A 14,645-nucleotide genomic window follows, 5' to 3' on the forward strand; every position below is an offset into this window, starting at 1 on the left:
ACATAGCTTTTGACCTTTTCTGTTTGTCCCAGACATATATTAGTTATTGCAAATAAGGGAAACCATAAGACCTATGTTTCTTTGAGCCTGGCTTGCTTCACTTAATATAGTTTTTTCCAAGTCTTTCCATTTCTTTACAAATGGGGCAATGTCATTCTTTCTGATAGAGGCATAGAATTCCATTTTGTGTGTGTGTGTGTGTGTGTGTGTGTGTGTGTGTGTGTGTGTGTGTGTGTACACATACATATATATCACATTTTCTTGATCCATTTATCTACTGAGGGGCATCTGGGTTAGTTCCATATCTAAGCTATAGTAAATAATGCTGGAACCCTACTGCATTGTTGGTGGGAGTGTAAACTTGTTCAACTACTTTTGAAAGCAATATGAAGATTCCTGAAAAGACTCCACAGAGTGGTTTTTTCTTCCTTGCTGTTGTTTCTAATGTATTTATAAAGTACCATGTGATTTTTTTGTTGTTTTGTATGTCCCTCCCCCACGGTATAACCCCCGTTTTCACTGTATTTGATGTTGGTATAATTTGGGGAGGGAAAGGGCAAAAACAAATTGTTTAAATAGGGATACAGGTTGACCCATTGCAACAATGAGATGTACAAGACGCTATGTCAAAAAATCAACTTTGGGCTGGGAAGGTGGCTCAGTGGTAGAGGGCTTGCTTTGTATACATGAGGCCCTGGGTTCGATTCCTCAGCACCACATAAGCAAAAAGAAAAAAGCCAGAAGTGGCACTGTGGCTCAAGTGGTAGAGCACTAGCCTTGAGCTGAAGACCTGAGGGACAGCGCCCAGGCCCAGAGTTCAGGCCCATGACCGGACCACCTCTCCCCAAAAAATCAACTTTATAATTTATGCGGGGCAGGGGGGGGTGGGAGGTAGCTGAGGAGGGATGGTAGGGAAAAATCAAAGTAGGAGGCAACAATGCTGGATAAGAAATGTACTTACTACCTTGCTCGTGTAACTGTAACCACTTTTTACAGTATTTTCACAATAAAAAAAACTTAATTTAATAAATAAAAAAAGACTCTACATAGAGCTTCCCTGTGACCCAGCAATCCCACTTTTGGGCATTTACCCAAATGATCACAAACAAGACCAGACTAAATATTAGGTTTTGATCCATATACACTGATTGATGACAAGATAGTTGGGAAAATAGAAAAATAAATACTTTCTAAAGTCTATGATCTCTGAACATTTGTTCAAAAATGTGTATTTACTTTTTTCCTCCTGTTATCTTTAAAATAACATCTCTTTTAAGGTGATTAATTGGCAACCATTTTGGAAGAGGCTGAAACAAGCAGCTGATGACTGATTTGATCATTAATGGCCTGATGTGTCACAGAAAATGAGGTCTAAAGAGACTCACCTTTAATGGCACTAATGATGCCTCTGAAAGGTGCAATTACTGCACAGGCTCAGTACAGAATTTCTTCATCCGAACGAGATACAAAAATAATACAAACTAGAATAACTGTTAGAAATGCAGATGCTCTGTACGTTTCTCAGATGGTCTTTGCTAAATGACAATGCCATTAAAAACAACACATGTAGAATCTCACTTCAAACAACGCTGTATTTTTCTTTTCCTTCATTTTGAACAGAAATGAGGACTTTCTGCATCATTTTTGTAAATCAAAATGCAAGCACTTACAGAAGTTTTTCAATCTTCCAGAAACATCTTTAATGTATATTATATATAATTAAGAGCGATGTACAGGGGAGTTACAGTTGCATACATAAGGTAATGAGTTCATTTCTTTTAAACACTGTTACCCCTTCCACATTTTCTCCCACTCACCCCTATCCATGCCCCTCCTCCCCCAGTCATATAGTTCATTTCCAACATAAGAATGGTTCAAGTTGTATGAGGCCCCGAGTTCAAGCCCCAATTCTATTAAAATAACCCCAAAACTCCCATCACAGATTCTAATTAGATTTGTGCAAGCTTGAGTCTAGTCCAGGCAAAAACATTCATGAAAGCCTATCTCGAGCAATAAAAGTGGAATGTGATGGCATACAACTATCACCTGAGCTCCTGGGAGGTATAAAATAGGAGGAACAGGGCCCAGGCCAGCCCAGGAAAAGACTCCTAGCTATGCGGGTGGGGTTGGGAGAGATGGGGAGAATTATGAGAGGGGTGACATGGATCAAGATGCATTGTACTCACAAGCTGACTCTGAAACGCCTTTGCTCAACTACTTAAAGACTAACTATAAGCCAGGTGCCGGTGGCTCACGCCTGTCATCCTAGCTACTCATGAGGCTGAGATCTGAGGATCACGGTTCAAAGCCAGCCCAGGCAGGAAAAGTCCATGAGACTTTTATCTCCAATAAACCACTCAGATAACTAGAAGTAGCGCTGTGGGTCAAGTGGTAGAGTGCTAGCCTTGAGCTGAAGAGCTGAGGGACAGGGCCCAGGTCCTGAGCTCAGGCCCCACAACAACAACAACAGAAAAGACTAAATATAAAATAAAATAAAAGGACTAAAGGTATCACTCAAGTGATGGCTGGCCTTAGGCCCTGAGTTCAAACCCCAATATTGCCAATGATAATATAATAATAGTAATAATAGTGGTCAAATGTTTGATAATGCTCAGAATTCATCATTTATTATCCCTTTCAAATAATTTATCAAGGCATGAGTAAATACAGTTTATATGGAAAAGAACTTGAAAGTTGGACAAAATTGTAAAGCCCAAGAGAGTCTTTTATTAGCATGCACAGCTCAACTCCTCCGTCCCTCCTCTTCACACACACACACACACACACACACACACACACACTATAATCACAGTGAAGAGATAATGTTCTTCATCATTCATTTTCATCCCACATCTTCTCTTAACATTATGGCAATCATTTATTTATGCCAATATTCTTGGAAATATTTGTTTTGATATAAATAAAAACTATTTATCACACAAATAGGCCACAATATATTCAAACCTTCTTCTATATTTGAATGTTTAGAATTTTTCCATTTTCCACTTTTAGAAATAAATTGCTTAGATCCACGTAAATAAACCTTTCAATGACTCCCTTGGAATGTGTTAGGGGAAGCAGAAAGGATATGGAAAATGCATAACATTTTATTGCTTCATTATAATAGTAATAGGTGTGTGCCTTAATCTTGTATATACGTTTATCTGTTTGGGGGAGGGTAAGGGGGTGACAGAAATGGTGGGACAAAGGTGATCTAATGCAGCAGTGATACTCACTGGACACTATGTTCAAAATGAGCTACACAACCTGTGGGGGCAAGGGGGTCAGAAGAGAAGGGGTAACACTGGTCCAAAAGAAATGTACTCATTGCCTGCCTTGTGTAACTGGGACCCCTCTCTGGATATCACCTTTACAATAAAAATGGGAATATAAAGAGTTAGCAAGCGAACATATACACTTTCAGTTTTGCAAGAAAAAATAGTCTCCAATGTGTATTTTAATACTGTGAGGTGAGTTTCTCGGCAGCTGCCGTTCCTCTTCTTTTCTCTGCCCTTGTTTGTTCGTTTTGCACCCCGTTCTGAGTCCCTCCTTGCTTGGCGACACCTCTGCTTCCCAGAGGCTCTGCTGTTGCCCTCTGAGTCCTGTCTGTCACTTTGATGGACAGCATCTTCCTCAAGCTAAATATCACCTTGCCATAATCCCTAGCATGTGCTGCTTTGGGCAGAGAGCAAGGCCCCAGGAAGGTTCAGAGCTTGTGTTAGGCCCAGCTGTCTGGACTGAATTCCAGCTCTGCCGGCCCTGGCCAGTATGGCAATGGCTACATTATTCAAAATACCCTTGTGCCCTGGTTTCCTCCACAGCAAATTGGAAATCATGATCACAGACACTTTCTAGAGAATAATGGGTTAGTACATGTGAGTAAGTTAGTATACATCTAGGAAATACTAACTCTTAATAGCTGGAGTTTCTGTTGGCTTGTCTATGACCATTCTCAGTTTATATATACCTTATGGACCTATTGTATGAGGCTGAAGTCAAATCCTCACTGAGGTCAAGTTGATGAGCTCAATTCCAAGCTTAGTTCCTGACCATGGCCAGATAGGAAGTGTGGACCACGCCAAGGGAAACCACCCTGCTGTCTGCATTATGGAGGCTGGCAGCTGGCCTATGACTGGGTTCAATCTGTGATACCCACTGCCTCTCTCAGCTCTCCATCTCAGCTTCCAGCAAAGCTCCCCCGGGCAATGGAGTCCCGTCCTCTAATTTTGTAATAAAATAGGACTCCAAAATAACTAAAGGCATCATTATAGACAAGGAGCAGAATTGAACACTTATACATTGTATACAATTTATTTATATTTTTGCTTGTGGCTTTCTATACATTTAAATTTTTTGACTTGTTGTAGACAGCAAATTGAGAAAGACATTTAATAAGAAAGGCAAGAGAAAAATATGAGAATTTAAAAAATTTTTTTATAATTGTATCAAAAATTCCAAATAAACATGCATCATCCAATGGATGCATTAGAGATGTGTCTAGAGAAAAAAAGTATAAAACTGAATGAACAATATCAAAGAAGATCTAATTATGTGGAGAGACAAAGCCTGCTTATAGACCAAAGATTTTAATGATGTTACTCTTCCAAAATGGAGTTTTGTAGAGCAGATGAAATCACAATCTAAATTCCAACAGGCTTTCCTTGGTGAAAATAGATAAGCTGAGTCTAACGTGTATCTAGAAAAGCAAAGTGCCAAGACTACTTACAAACTTTCTATAAGTAGAGGAATGCAGAAGGAATTACTCTATCTGCTGTAAAGAAATATCCAGAAGAGTGTAATCTGGGTATAAGAATAAGCTCATCAATCCATGCAATAGGATAGAAGACTTAGAAAATCAACATACCCATTTAGAGATGCTAGATTTATAACCAAATGATAGAAACTACATCTACTAAAAGATGTGCATTATACTAGATTGCTAAGTATACACATGAAAAAAAAATAAAACTGCTACATCCTATCATGTACAAAAAGGAATTCCTGGCTGATCACAGAACTAAATGTAGAAAACAGCACTACAGTGTTTCAAATGATAATATATTAAAATGCCTTCATACCCCTTAACGACCCCAGGTAAGAAGATATTCTTATACACACAAGACACAAATTACTAAGAACTTACGGGCATGAAAAGGTATCATAAATAAGTGAAAATACAAGCCACAGAATTAAAGGTATTAGCAATACCTAACTCTAACAAAGAATGTCATCAGGCAGGGGGCTGAGTGAACTGCTGTGATTGACTCAGGGCTGGCGTTTCTGGGGTGAGGAGGTTAAGGGAACAGACCGCTTTTCTGTTTTGCTAAGGAACGTTCCTGGCTGCTATCACCAGAGGCCACTTGGCAGTGAACATTACAGAAGTTCGCTCACATTCTGACATTACACGGAAGGTCATTTCTCCTTTTTCAAGGCCGTCCTTTGTTTTCAGGTTTTCTCTGCAGTTTTTATAGCTATGTGAGGGGAAGTTTGAAGTTTTCTGATCCAGACTCCAAGCCAAATGCCACCTCTGCCCTCTTCCTGTGTTCCTAAGATCTGTTTTAAATTCTGTTTAAATTCTGTTTTAAAATCTTTAGTGTTGGCATGTTTATGATTTAGTTGCATTTTATGTACTCTTGCATTACCTGGAGATTATCATATAGTGGTTTTCCATGCCTAAATGTAGTCATGGGTAATATTGCAATTGCATTGTTCAGATTATAGTCTAATTAGTCTGGCATTCCCTCATCACAAGGCATTATGGATTTCCTTCTCTAGAATGACAAAAATAAGACATCAGTGGAGACTTTTCGGATGGAGTTATAAACTGTAGGGTTCTATTTTTAGATAAATTCTCGGGAGTAGGATAACTAGGCCACATTATAAAAATAGCTGCATGCCTTTAAAAGATGTTGTAACACTTTACTTGCTACCAGCCATGAAAGAGATTCCCCATGACCTTGAAGAGAAATATGACCTCTAGATTGGCACTGAGATTTAATAACATGGGACTCTGACCTGGATGTCCCAAGTAAACATGAGTTTTTCCTTAAACCAAGGCCTAAAAAGGAATGTTTCCCCTCCCCTTTTTTTCCCTCTCTTTCTCAGTTCACAGATTTGCACAGCTGCTTCGGTCAGCATCAGAATTGCTTCCTACCCTAATCTAAATGCCCACACCTGACACAGAGGCTGATTCTGCCATGTTTCTCTCCAGACCTCTTGAACGCCATCTCCTCTTCCTTCTGCTTTCTTTTCTTTCTCATGTCTTCCTCTTTCTGTTCTATCTTCAACTATCTCTCCAACAAGCAGAACCAGGGTACCTAACTCGGCTTCCAAGATATTGGACTACATCTTGCATTGTCTCTGGGTACATCACCCACATCACACCAGAGCCACACCACCCCATAAGCAAAAACCACCTCCGGAGGCTCTCATTCTAGCCACGAAACAGGGCCAGTTCTCAGCCAGAACAGCCAGAGATCCCACACCTGGGATAGCGCTCTCAGCGTCATGCCCACCCTCCCCTGGAAAATCCCCTCAAGTGTTTTAACCTCTTTCTGCCCCTTGTGTGATGGTACCAAAGCCCTACCAGATTCTCATCATTTCTGGGTGGGCAGTCCTATCTCTTTTTGGCTTCAACACCTTCACATTTTCACTCACCTTTGACCCACCCCTTCCCTTATAGTTCTCAATCCTGTGGTATAAACAATGAAAATTTCTTTCTGCATTCTCCCCTCTTTCCCCCATCATTCTGCTATTCCTCTCCCCTGGGTCCCACCCTCCTCCTATTGCAAGTACTCATCCCTGGTACTGATTTTGTTTGGCTTTGACTTCTTCTTTGTAAAGAATTATACTATTTGCGCCCTCCACAGAGTCGATTACACCTCAGTTAATTCCTTTGTAACCCCTTGCCCACCACCTAGTATGCTTACTTGTAGATTCATAGACATATTCTAGTTACCACAAATGAGGGGAAACATGTAGCCTATGTTTCTCTGGCTTATTTTGCTTACTATAATTTTTTCCAAGCCTTTCCATTTCCTTACAAATGGCACAATATCATTCTCTCAGATGGATGAGTAGAATTCTATTGTGTACACGTACACCTCATTTTCTTGATCCATTCATCCATCATGTGACATCTGGGCTCATTCCAAGGTAAATAATGCTGCAGTGAACATGGTTGTGCTGGTAGCTAATCATGTATGAACAGCCTCGTCCATACCCCATTGCAGAGCCTGGTATAAGACTGAGTGTATATGGGAGCCATTTACCAGTGGCTGGACAACTGAGTGGAATTGAACTCTGCTAGGCTGACAGATGGGTGACTCTTCACTGTAAGCCAGGATGGCAGGTGCGCTGGGGCAGGACACATCTGTGATTATTGCCCATCCTGCAATTCTCAGGGTCCCCAGATAAGGACTCAAATGGTGTTCATCACAGATGTGGATGACACAAACTAGAGGGTTTGGGCCAATAAGTGAGAAAAGGTACTTGGGATTTGACGATAAATTTGCTAGGTTCTAGACAGAAATGAAGTGTAAAACAAACAGAAAAACCCAGGACATTCTACTGTGCCAATCTTCAAGTCATGAGAAGAATTATACTATCTTCCAATATCTCTACTGCTGCTATGTGGGTCCAAGCACTACCTGTCAATGGGGTGATACTGCTCTTCTTCCTCATGCTATTGGACTTATCCCAACACCCTTGTTATAATGATTCTATTTTAAAAAATAACCACAATCCTGTTTCCCATTTCTCTCCATGATAGTCTAAACCTTTTAATGGCTTTTCATTATACTCAGAGATTTTATTTACACATATATATGCATCTATTTGTATATATACATATATGTATGCATATCTACATATATTTCCATATATGTATATACACATATGTATACATATATTTCCATATATGTATATATACCTATGTATACATACATATATGTGGGCATATAGGTATACATATATACATATATGTATATATACATATATATACAAAAATATACATTATTCCAATATAGCACCTATCAGGAGCCTAATATCAAGAGGACATTCACAACCAGCTAAAAGTTGGTGGGACCTCATCTCAACAAACAAGCAGAGTGTGAGAGTTCACATCTGTTATCCCAAGCTACATGAAAAGTGTAGGTTAGAAGGATCACAGTCTGAGTCCAACCTAGAAAAACAAATGTTGAGATCTTGTCTGAGAAATAAATAAGAAATAAAAAATGTAAGTGGAAGAGCCAGAGACATGGCTGAAATGATAGCATACCTGCCTAACGAGCAAGAGGCCTTGAGTTCAGACCCTGGAACCAACCACAATAGCAAAGACCAATTAGAAGTTATGTGACATAGTTCCTTCCTCCTTCTGAGTTTCATCTCTATCTTTCTTCCACGCTGTTTCCATTCTGTTGACCTCATCGCTGCTCCTCTACGGCAGCCTCTCACCTCAGACTCCAAGGGTCCTTTGCTTGCAGAATTCTCCTCTCACAAGGGCACGTGACTGCTCTCGCTTCCTTCACTACTTAAGATTTCAATGCCTCCTCTCACCTATATGTACTAATAACCTTTACTGCTTTATTGCCAGTACTTACTACTACTTAGCTTAGTATACATGTCAATCTTACGCATTGCCTGCCTCTTCAGTGGAGAGGAAGCTTCATGAGGAAATGGCCTTTACCATGTCTGTTTATTAATGATATCCTAAAACCCAGAACAGTGATGGATGGAATAAGTGTCCTTCTAAAGGACGACAAAGGATCCCCTCTCTCCCACACAGAGACACGTGGGAGCAACATGCCAGCCAGACACTGGGCCCTCGCCATAACCATGCTGGGGAGCATCTTGATTGGGAACTTGATTCTCAGGGTCCAGAGTCACAAGAGCTGCACTTCTGTTGTGAAAGATATACTGTGGTTTTGTACCCAAAAATGTACTTTAAATTTCATGTACCCAAGATCCTCTCTTCCATGAGAGGCCCACTGAGGCTGGGCATGTTAAGTGGCTTTCTAAAGGATGCAAAGTTGGTGCAGCACAGATGAACTCAACATCCAGGCTGCCCCCGGGGCTCCTCTACTTTCCATGCTCATTTATTCCATGCTCATTTATGCTGTGCCTCCACCCTGCAGAACGGAGGATTGATGGAAGTCAGAGGCCTGCATTCTCATGAAGCTCTGTTCTTCCCAAGGTTCTATGAGGAGAGTTGCTATTAAAAGTTAATAGCAGTTTTCTTTTTGTAACACTTTATATGGGTATGTTTGTTTATTTGTTTGTTTTGTCTGTCTTGGGGCCTGAGCTCTGGGCCTGAGCGCTGTCCCTCAGCTCTTCAGCTCAAAGCTAGTGCTTCTACCACCTGAGACACAGTGGCTCTTCAAGCCTTTTCTGTTTATGTGGTGCTGAGGAATCAAACCCAGGGCCTCAGCATGCAAGGCAAGCGCTCTACCACTGAGCCACCTCCCAGCCCGGTACTTGATAATTTTTTTCTACAATCGTGTGTGTTTTTGATGATAAATTTTTCTCACCCACATAAAGAGCTAAGAAGGGGAAGAAAAGCAATATTCCTGGGGAGGGGGGGAGTCTGAACTGTAATTCTCTAATAATAATTCTGTTTTTTAGAGATGTGGAAAGGATAGATGTATTTAACAGAGGTATGTTTTCTGCTAATACAATTGATTCCAGCTCAAAAGACAATGTATGCTAGTCAGACTTGCATTGTATTCTGGAGTCCCAGGTCTGTTACAGCTTGGCTTCCTGGACAGTTGGAAAGCTACTGATAGAGCAGCATGACACTGCTTCTCAGAAAGCTATTATGAGCCTAGGCTGAATCATTAGAAGAAAAGTATCCAAATCAAAGAAATCGCAGTCCCTCTGTGTCTGCCACGTTAGAACACAGGCGTGACCCTAAGCATTCGCTTATTCCTGGGTCCTAGAGTCACGATGTTATTGGCTGCTGTGCAGAGGAAATAAGGAAGGAATGGGGCGTGGCGGAAGGAATTGGGGAAACGAAGACTTAGGGGAAGGTGATGCAGTTTTCAGCGTGTTTGAAAGACCAAAGCAAAGATGAGGGAATAGACTTCTCCCGGAGCTTTCCATGTGTGAAATCACGCTCTATGCACACTAACTGCTCTGCAGAAAGTGTTTCTTCTTGTAATTCAATATAAGAACAGTTAGAGAGGTAATCCCTCAGAAGGCCCCCTAGTAAAAAAAATGTTAGATATGTGCTGGAACATGCTAGAAAAATTCCAGACAGCAGAATATATAGATGTCATTTGGGGGTAAGCAATTTAAAATGATTGATCTTTAAAGGCCATTCTGACGGAATGATCCTAGTCCATTTATGAACACAGAGAACTGGGTCATTTTTAATATAATAAGCATGCCATAATTATAAGCAAATGACCAGTTCTTTCCTTGTCTTGTAAAAGGAAATGAAGATCAAAGCAGAAGGCCTTTGATGACTAAAATAAAGGCCAGAAGGAAAAAGAGGAAACCCCAAAACCTCTGCAATTGAAAGCCAAGTCTGTTTTCCCAAGAGGAACCCTGTATGGAGGGAAATTATATTCCCAGTGGCTACTTGTAGGCACATGGGCATCAAGGCCTTAACTCTTTAAGAAAGATTTTTAGTTTGCTGCTGAGATATTAAAGAATGCTATATAAAAGAGGGAAAGAACTATTTTAGAAAACTAACTTCAAGGATGATATTTCAAACTACTGCTTACTGCAATGAGTTTTGCAACCTTATATTCCAGAGGTAATGAGATACATGTTTGCAAAACTTCTTTGATTCTCAGATTGGCTAGAACCTATTCATCCTTAATAATTATCTCTCCCTTTCAATATTATCACCTAAGCAATGGGAATTTTTTTACCTCTTTATCCTTAATTTTACTCTCTACTTAATTGCCTTACTTTTCTTCTTATTTCTTTCATTGAACTTTTCCTAATGATCTCTTATATTTTTATTTAAGTTTTCTCTATTGATTCTTATTAAGAGTCTCCTCTTTTGGTCATTTTTTTCTTTCTTTTGAAAGATCATAGGCTTGTAAGGAGAGAGGGAGACTTTTCTACATTTTTCTTTCACTATTTAATTTCCTGGGTAAAAGTAGCTATATATTGAAGGGAAGTATCTATGCTTAAGTCCTTGGTGTAGATTAGAAAATATCATGCCCAACCTATAAACAACTTTGCTATCTACGTTCCTGGATATTTATGGAGAAGAGGAAATGAAAATAATTACATACTTCAGGTCTAAAAGTCACATGATTTGGAACACATAAATCTCCACAAATACCTCCAAAGATAGCATAGTATTTTTATTGTAATTTAAGTGTTTTAGAGAAAAATAAGGTCACCTTGTCCTTCAGATAAAAAGTAAAAGATGGTCATCTCAGGAACAATCTGGAAAAACAAGTTATTGGAATTATCTAAATCCTACCTCACACACACACACACACACACACACACACACACACACACACACACACACGTGCACATGCATACACACATACACATGACAACCCTTCAGACCCTCCATTGGATTGGCAATCTTTGCCTCTGGGAACAGCCCTAAGTCCCCGAGCTGAGTCAGCCCCTTTGGGCAGCAGCTCATGCACCAGGCTTGGCTTCTCATTCTCTCCATCACATTTCATTCAACTCCATTTTTTCCCCCAAAGTCAAGGTGACTAGGATAAAACTGACACTCTAACCAATAGGAAGGCAGTAAAGATTAATAGTAGACTAATATGTTTTTGTGGTGGTGGGAATTCTAGGCCCAGATCATATAAGCATAGGCACATGAGTGATCTTTTTCTTACAGCTATAATTATGCCTTGACATTTTCTTTCCTACAATTTTCTCTAAGTGCATGAATTTGTTCTGTCTATAGTGTATATAGACACACAGCGTTTATGAGTGTGGCCACACATACACCTTCATTCTGATAGATCTTTCCAATATTTGTGGATACTAATCCCATCTCTATGATAGCTTTTATGTATACACATAAATTCTTCTACCTGTCTAAATCCCTATGGTTTATCTTCCTTTGCTCCAATTCACCCTTTCAAGGACTTATTTTGCTGTTACAAGATTAGATATATTTCTTCTAATTTTGGAAGTAGTAAGTAGGAGTGCTTTGACCTGAGTCATGCTTTAGAATAAAGACTCCATTCTATCCCCAAATTTACATACATATTTCATTTTTATTATATGAGAGCCCTTTGGTTATGGTGCCACTGAAATGCATTACCTCTTCTCTTCATTTCTTTAGCCAGTACTAACAGAAATGGTGGCAGCATAATAGTTCTCTAATACTCTGAACACAATCTGTGATAAAAAGATAGGTTATTCATTCATCTAATCAAATAAATAATGAAACACAGTTTATGATCATCAGTGTTATATGTTGTACATGTTTAAGATGCTGAGAGGATAACTTTGAAGGAACATAAAATCAAGAAACATATAAAATAGTTTCTCAGGATTTATATTACAGAATATGTGTTTAACGTGTAAGATTCACCTCCTCATTGACAGATGAAAAGTAGTCTTAATGAGACTATGATGCTACCCAGAAATGCCTTGAATTAAACTTTGCTGGCAAATGTCCCCAAAAAGGAACAGAAATTACGTAAATGAAGCACTCTGTCTTTCCCTCCTACTGGAACATACCTACAGCTCCACCCCTCAGCAGTCTGCTAAGCAGGTAGATACAATCAACACAATGTTTTAAGGTATACCACTCAAGAAATGGGAGCTTCCTTGAAGAACCTATGGTGGTCAGATGTTCCATTAAATTTTAAGACATCTTGTATTTGTTTCCTGTGTCCCTTTTTATAATTAACACTGAATAATACACAAACAAGTTTTAAAGGCACCAGCGTTATACCCTAATTGCTCTTCTGTTCTTAGGAAAAAACATTCAAGATTTTTTTTCCTTTTAAATAATCCAACCATTTCAAACTGGATACATTCTCCAGATAATAGTGAATTAAAAATTCAGTGAAAGAGAGTGAGCTTATAGTCACTATAATTACCCAGATCCATTATGTGTCCTGTTGCAGCTGGTGTTGCTGCTTCTGCTAGGCACATACTCCTGTACCCCTGCACCTAGTATTTATGAGTATCTAATACAAATAGAAGGAAGCATGAAAGGCACATAAAATTGACATCAATGTGAGGTTTGGGAAACAAATATTATATGAATGTCACAAGATTTAGATCAATAAAAATTGTTGTGTTGATTGTATATACTATACGTTTTAGTATATAAATGAGGCTCACATTAGAAAAAAATCCGTATCTTTATGAATAAAAGGGCTAAACAAAGAACTATCACTTCGGTTTTCTCTGATAGTTTGTAGTTTATATTATAAAGTCATCTTATTTTTTAAATCTTTTCTTTAAAAAATTCACAAAGGTAGGAATGTTAAGTGCCTTTATTAAAGAGTCAAACGACTGAATCGGCAGTCTAAGCCTTATCTTCTGACTCAAGATTTGTATTTAAATTACTGCCTCATTCTTTGAAACATCCCAGTTTAAGGAGTATTGATCTATTCAATTGAGAATAAGCTAAAAACTTCTTGGAGAGTAGCAAATGTCTGCCAAATAATCTGTCTTGGAAAATGAATCTGTAAGCTGGCCTTCAAACCTCCTGTCTCCTCTAAGTCACAAGGACTTCACCAGGAGTCTGCCTCCTTCAACTAGTTTCCGTAGATAGGGATTTTAACCAGGGAGCCAAAAAGTGTTGCATTTTGGGTCTTCTTTGAAGGCAGAAACTATTCCCCTTTAACAAGTGAATTTCATATTATAATACAGTGTGTGGGACAAGGAAGAGTGATTTTAAATTGCGATTTTTAATTTTTTCCTTTTTCCATCTACCTATGTAATTCCAATGAATGATTTTTTTCAAGGGATCTTTTTGCCATGTGCAATTATTTATCATCAAACATTTGCGAATGAAAGTCCTAGAAGACGGGACAGAATATAGGCAGCCAATCTTGGGGTTGCCTTGAATGACAGGCACAGAGGAACACAGACATTTCTGAAGAAACGAAATGTCAGTCTGCAAAATTGCCTTCCCTGGCTTAATATCGGTCCTCACTGTTCAGAAAGGAAAGCAGAAATCATTTGCTAGGCGTCCTGGTAGAACTGTCAGTAGCTGCAACACTGTATGCAATTAATTAACCTGTATATGCATGCTTTAAAAAGCTACACGGATGATGTGAACAAGTACATGTTTATTAAAAAATAACATTCCTCTTGCAAGAGTGGTCCTGAAGTCGATATTTAGACCCATACAAATACTACATGTAGCCACTGGAAATCCAAATCTAATTTACGCTAGAAATAAAGCTTCCTATCTGGCTGGTCCTTAAGAGTAATTGCTGGTTTCCGTTTGAATTATTGAAAAGATATCCAGGACCCAAAACTAAGTTGCATGAAAATGCTTTCATTGCTGCTGTCAGCAAAGAATGATTCAGTCTGAATGTGCCTCAAGCTGTCTTATAGAACACCTGTCCACACTCATGGCAGAGTCCAGTTTGAGGCTCTATGGGCTCCTCTCCTAGAAAACAAATAAGGCTTCTGAGATGGGAATGGGAGGAGGGAGAGGGAGCTGCTGAATAATAAGGTTTGGAGAT

At 39.3% G+C, this 14,645-nt stretch overlaps 1 protein-coding gene across 1 annotated transcript in view; it reads left to right on the forward strand.

Annotated features, from left to right (window-relative positions):
- Cntnap2 (contactin associated protein 2) overlaps positions 1–14,645 on the forward strand; it is a 1,675,080-nt gene that overhangs the window by 1,185,461 nt on the left and 474,974 nt on the right. The window lies entirely within an intron of this gene.

The sequence above is a fragment of the Dipodomys spectabilis genome, unplaced genomic scaffold, assembly GCF_019054845.1.
Source record: "Dipodomys spectabilis isolate Male_0828 unplaced genomic scaffold, ASM1905484v1 ptg000034l, whole genome shotgun sequence".
Taxonomy (NCBI): Eukaryota; Metazoa; Chordata; class Mammalia; order Rodentia; family Heteromyidae; genus Dipodomys; species Dipodomys spectabilis.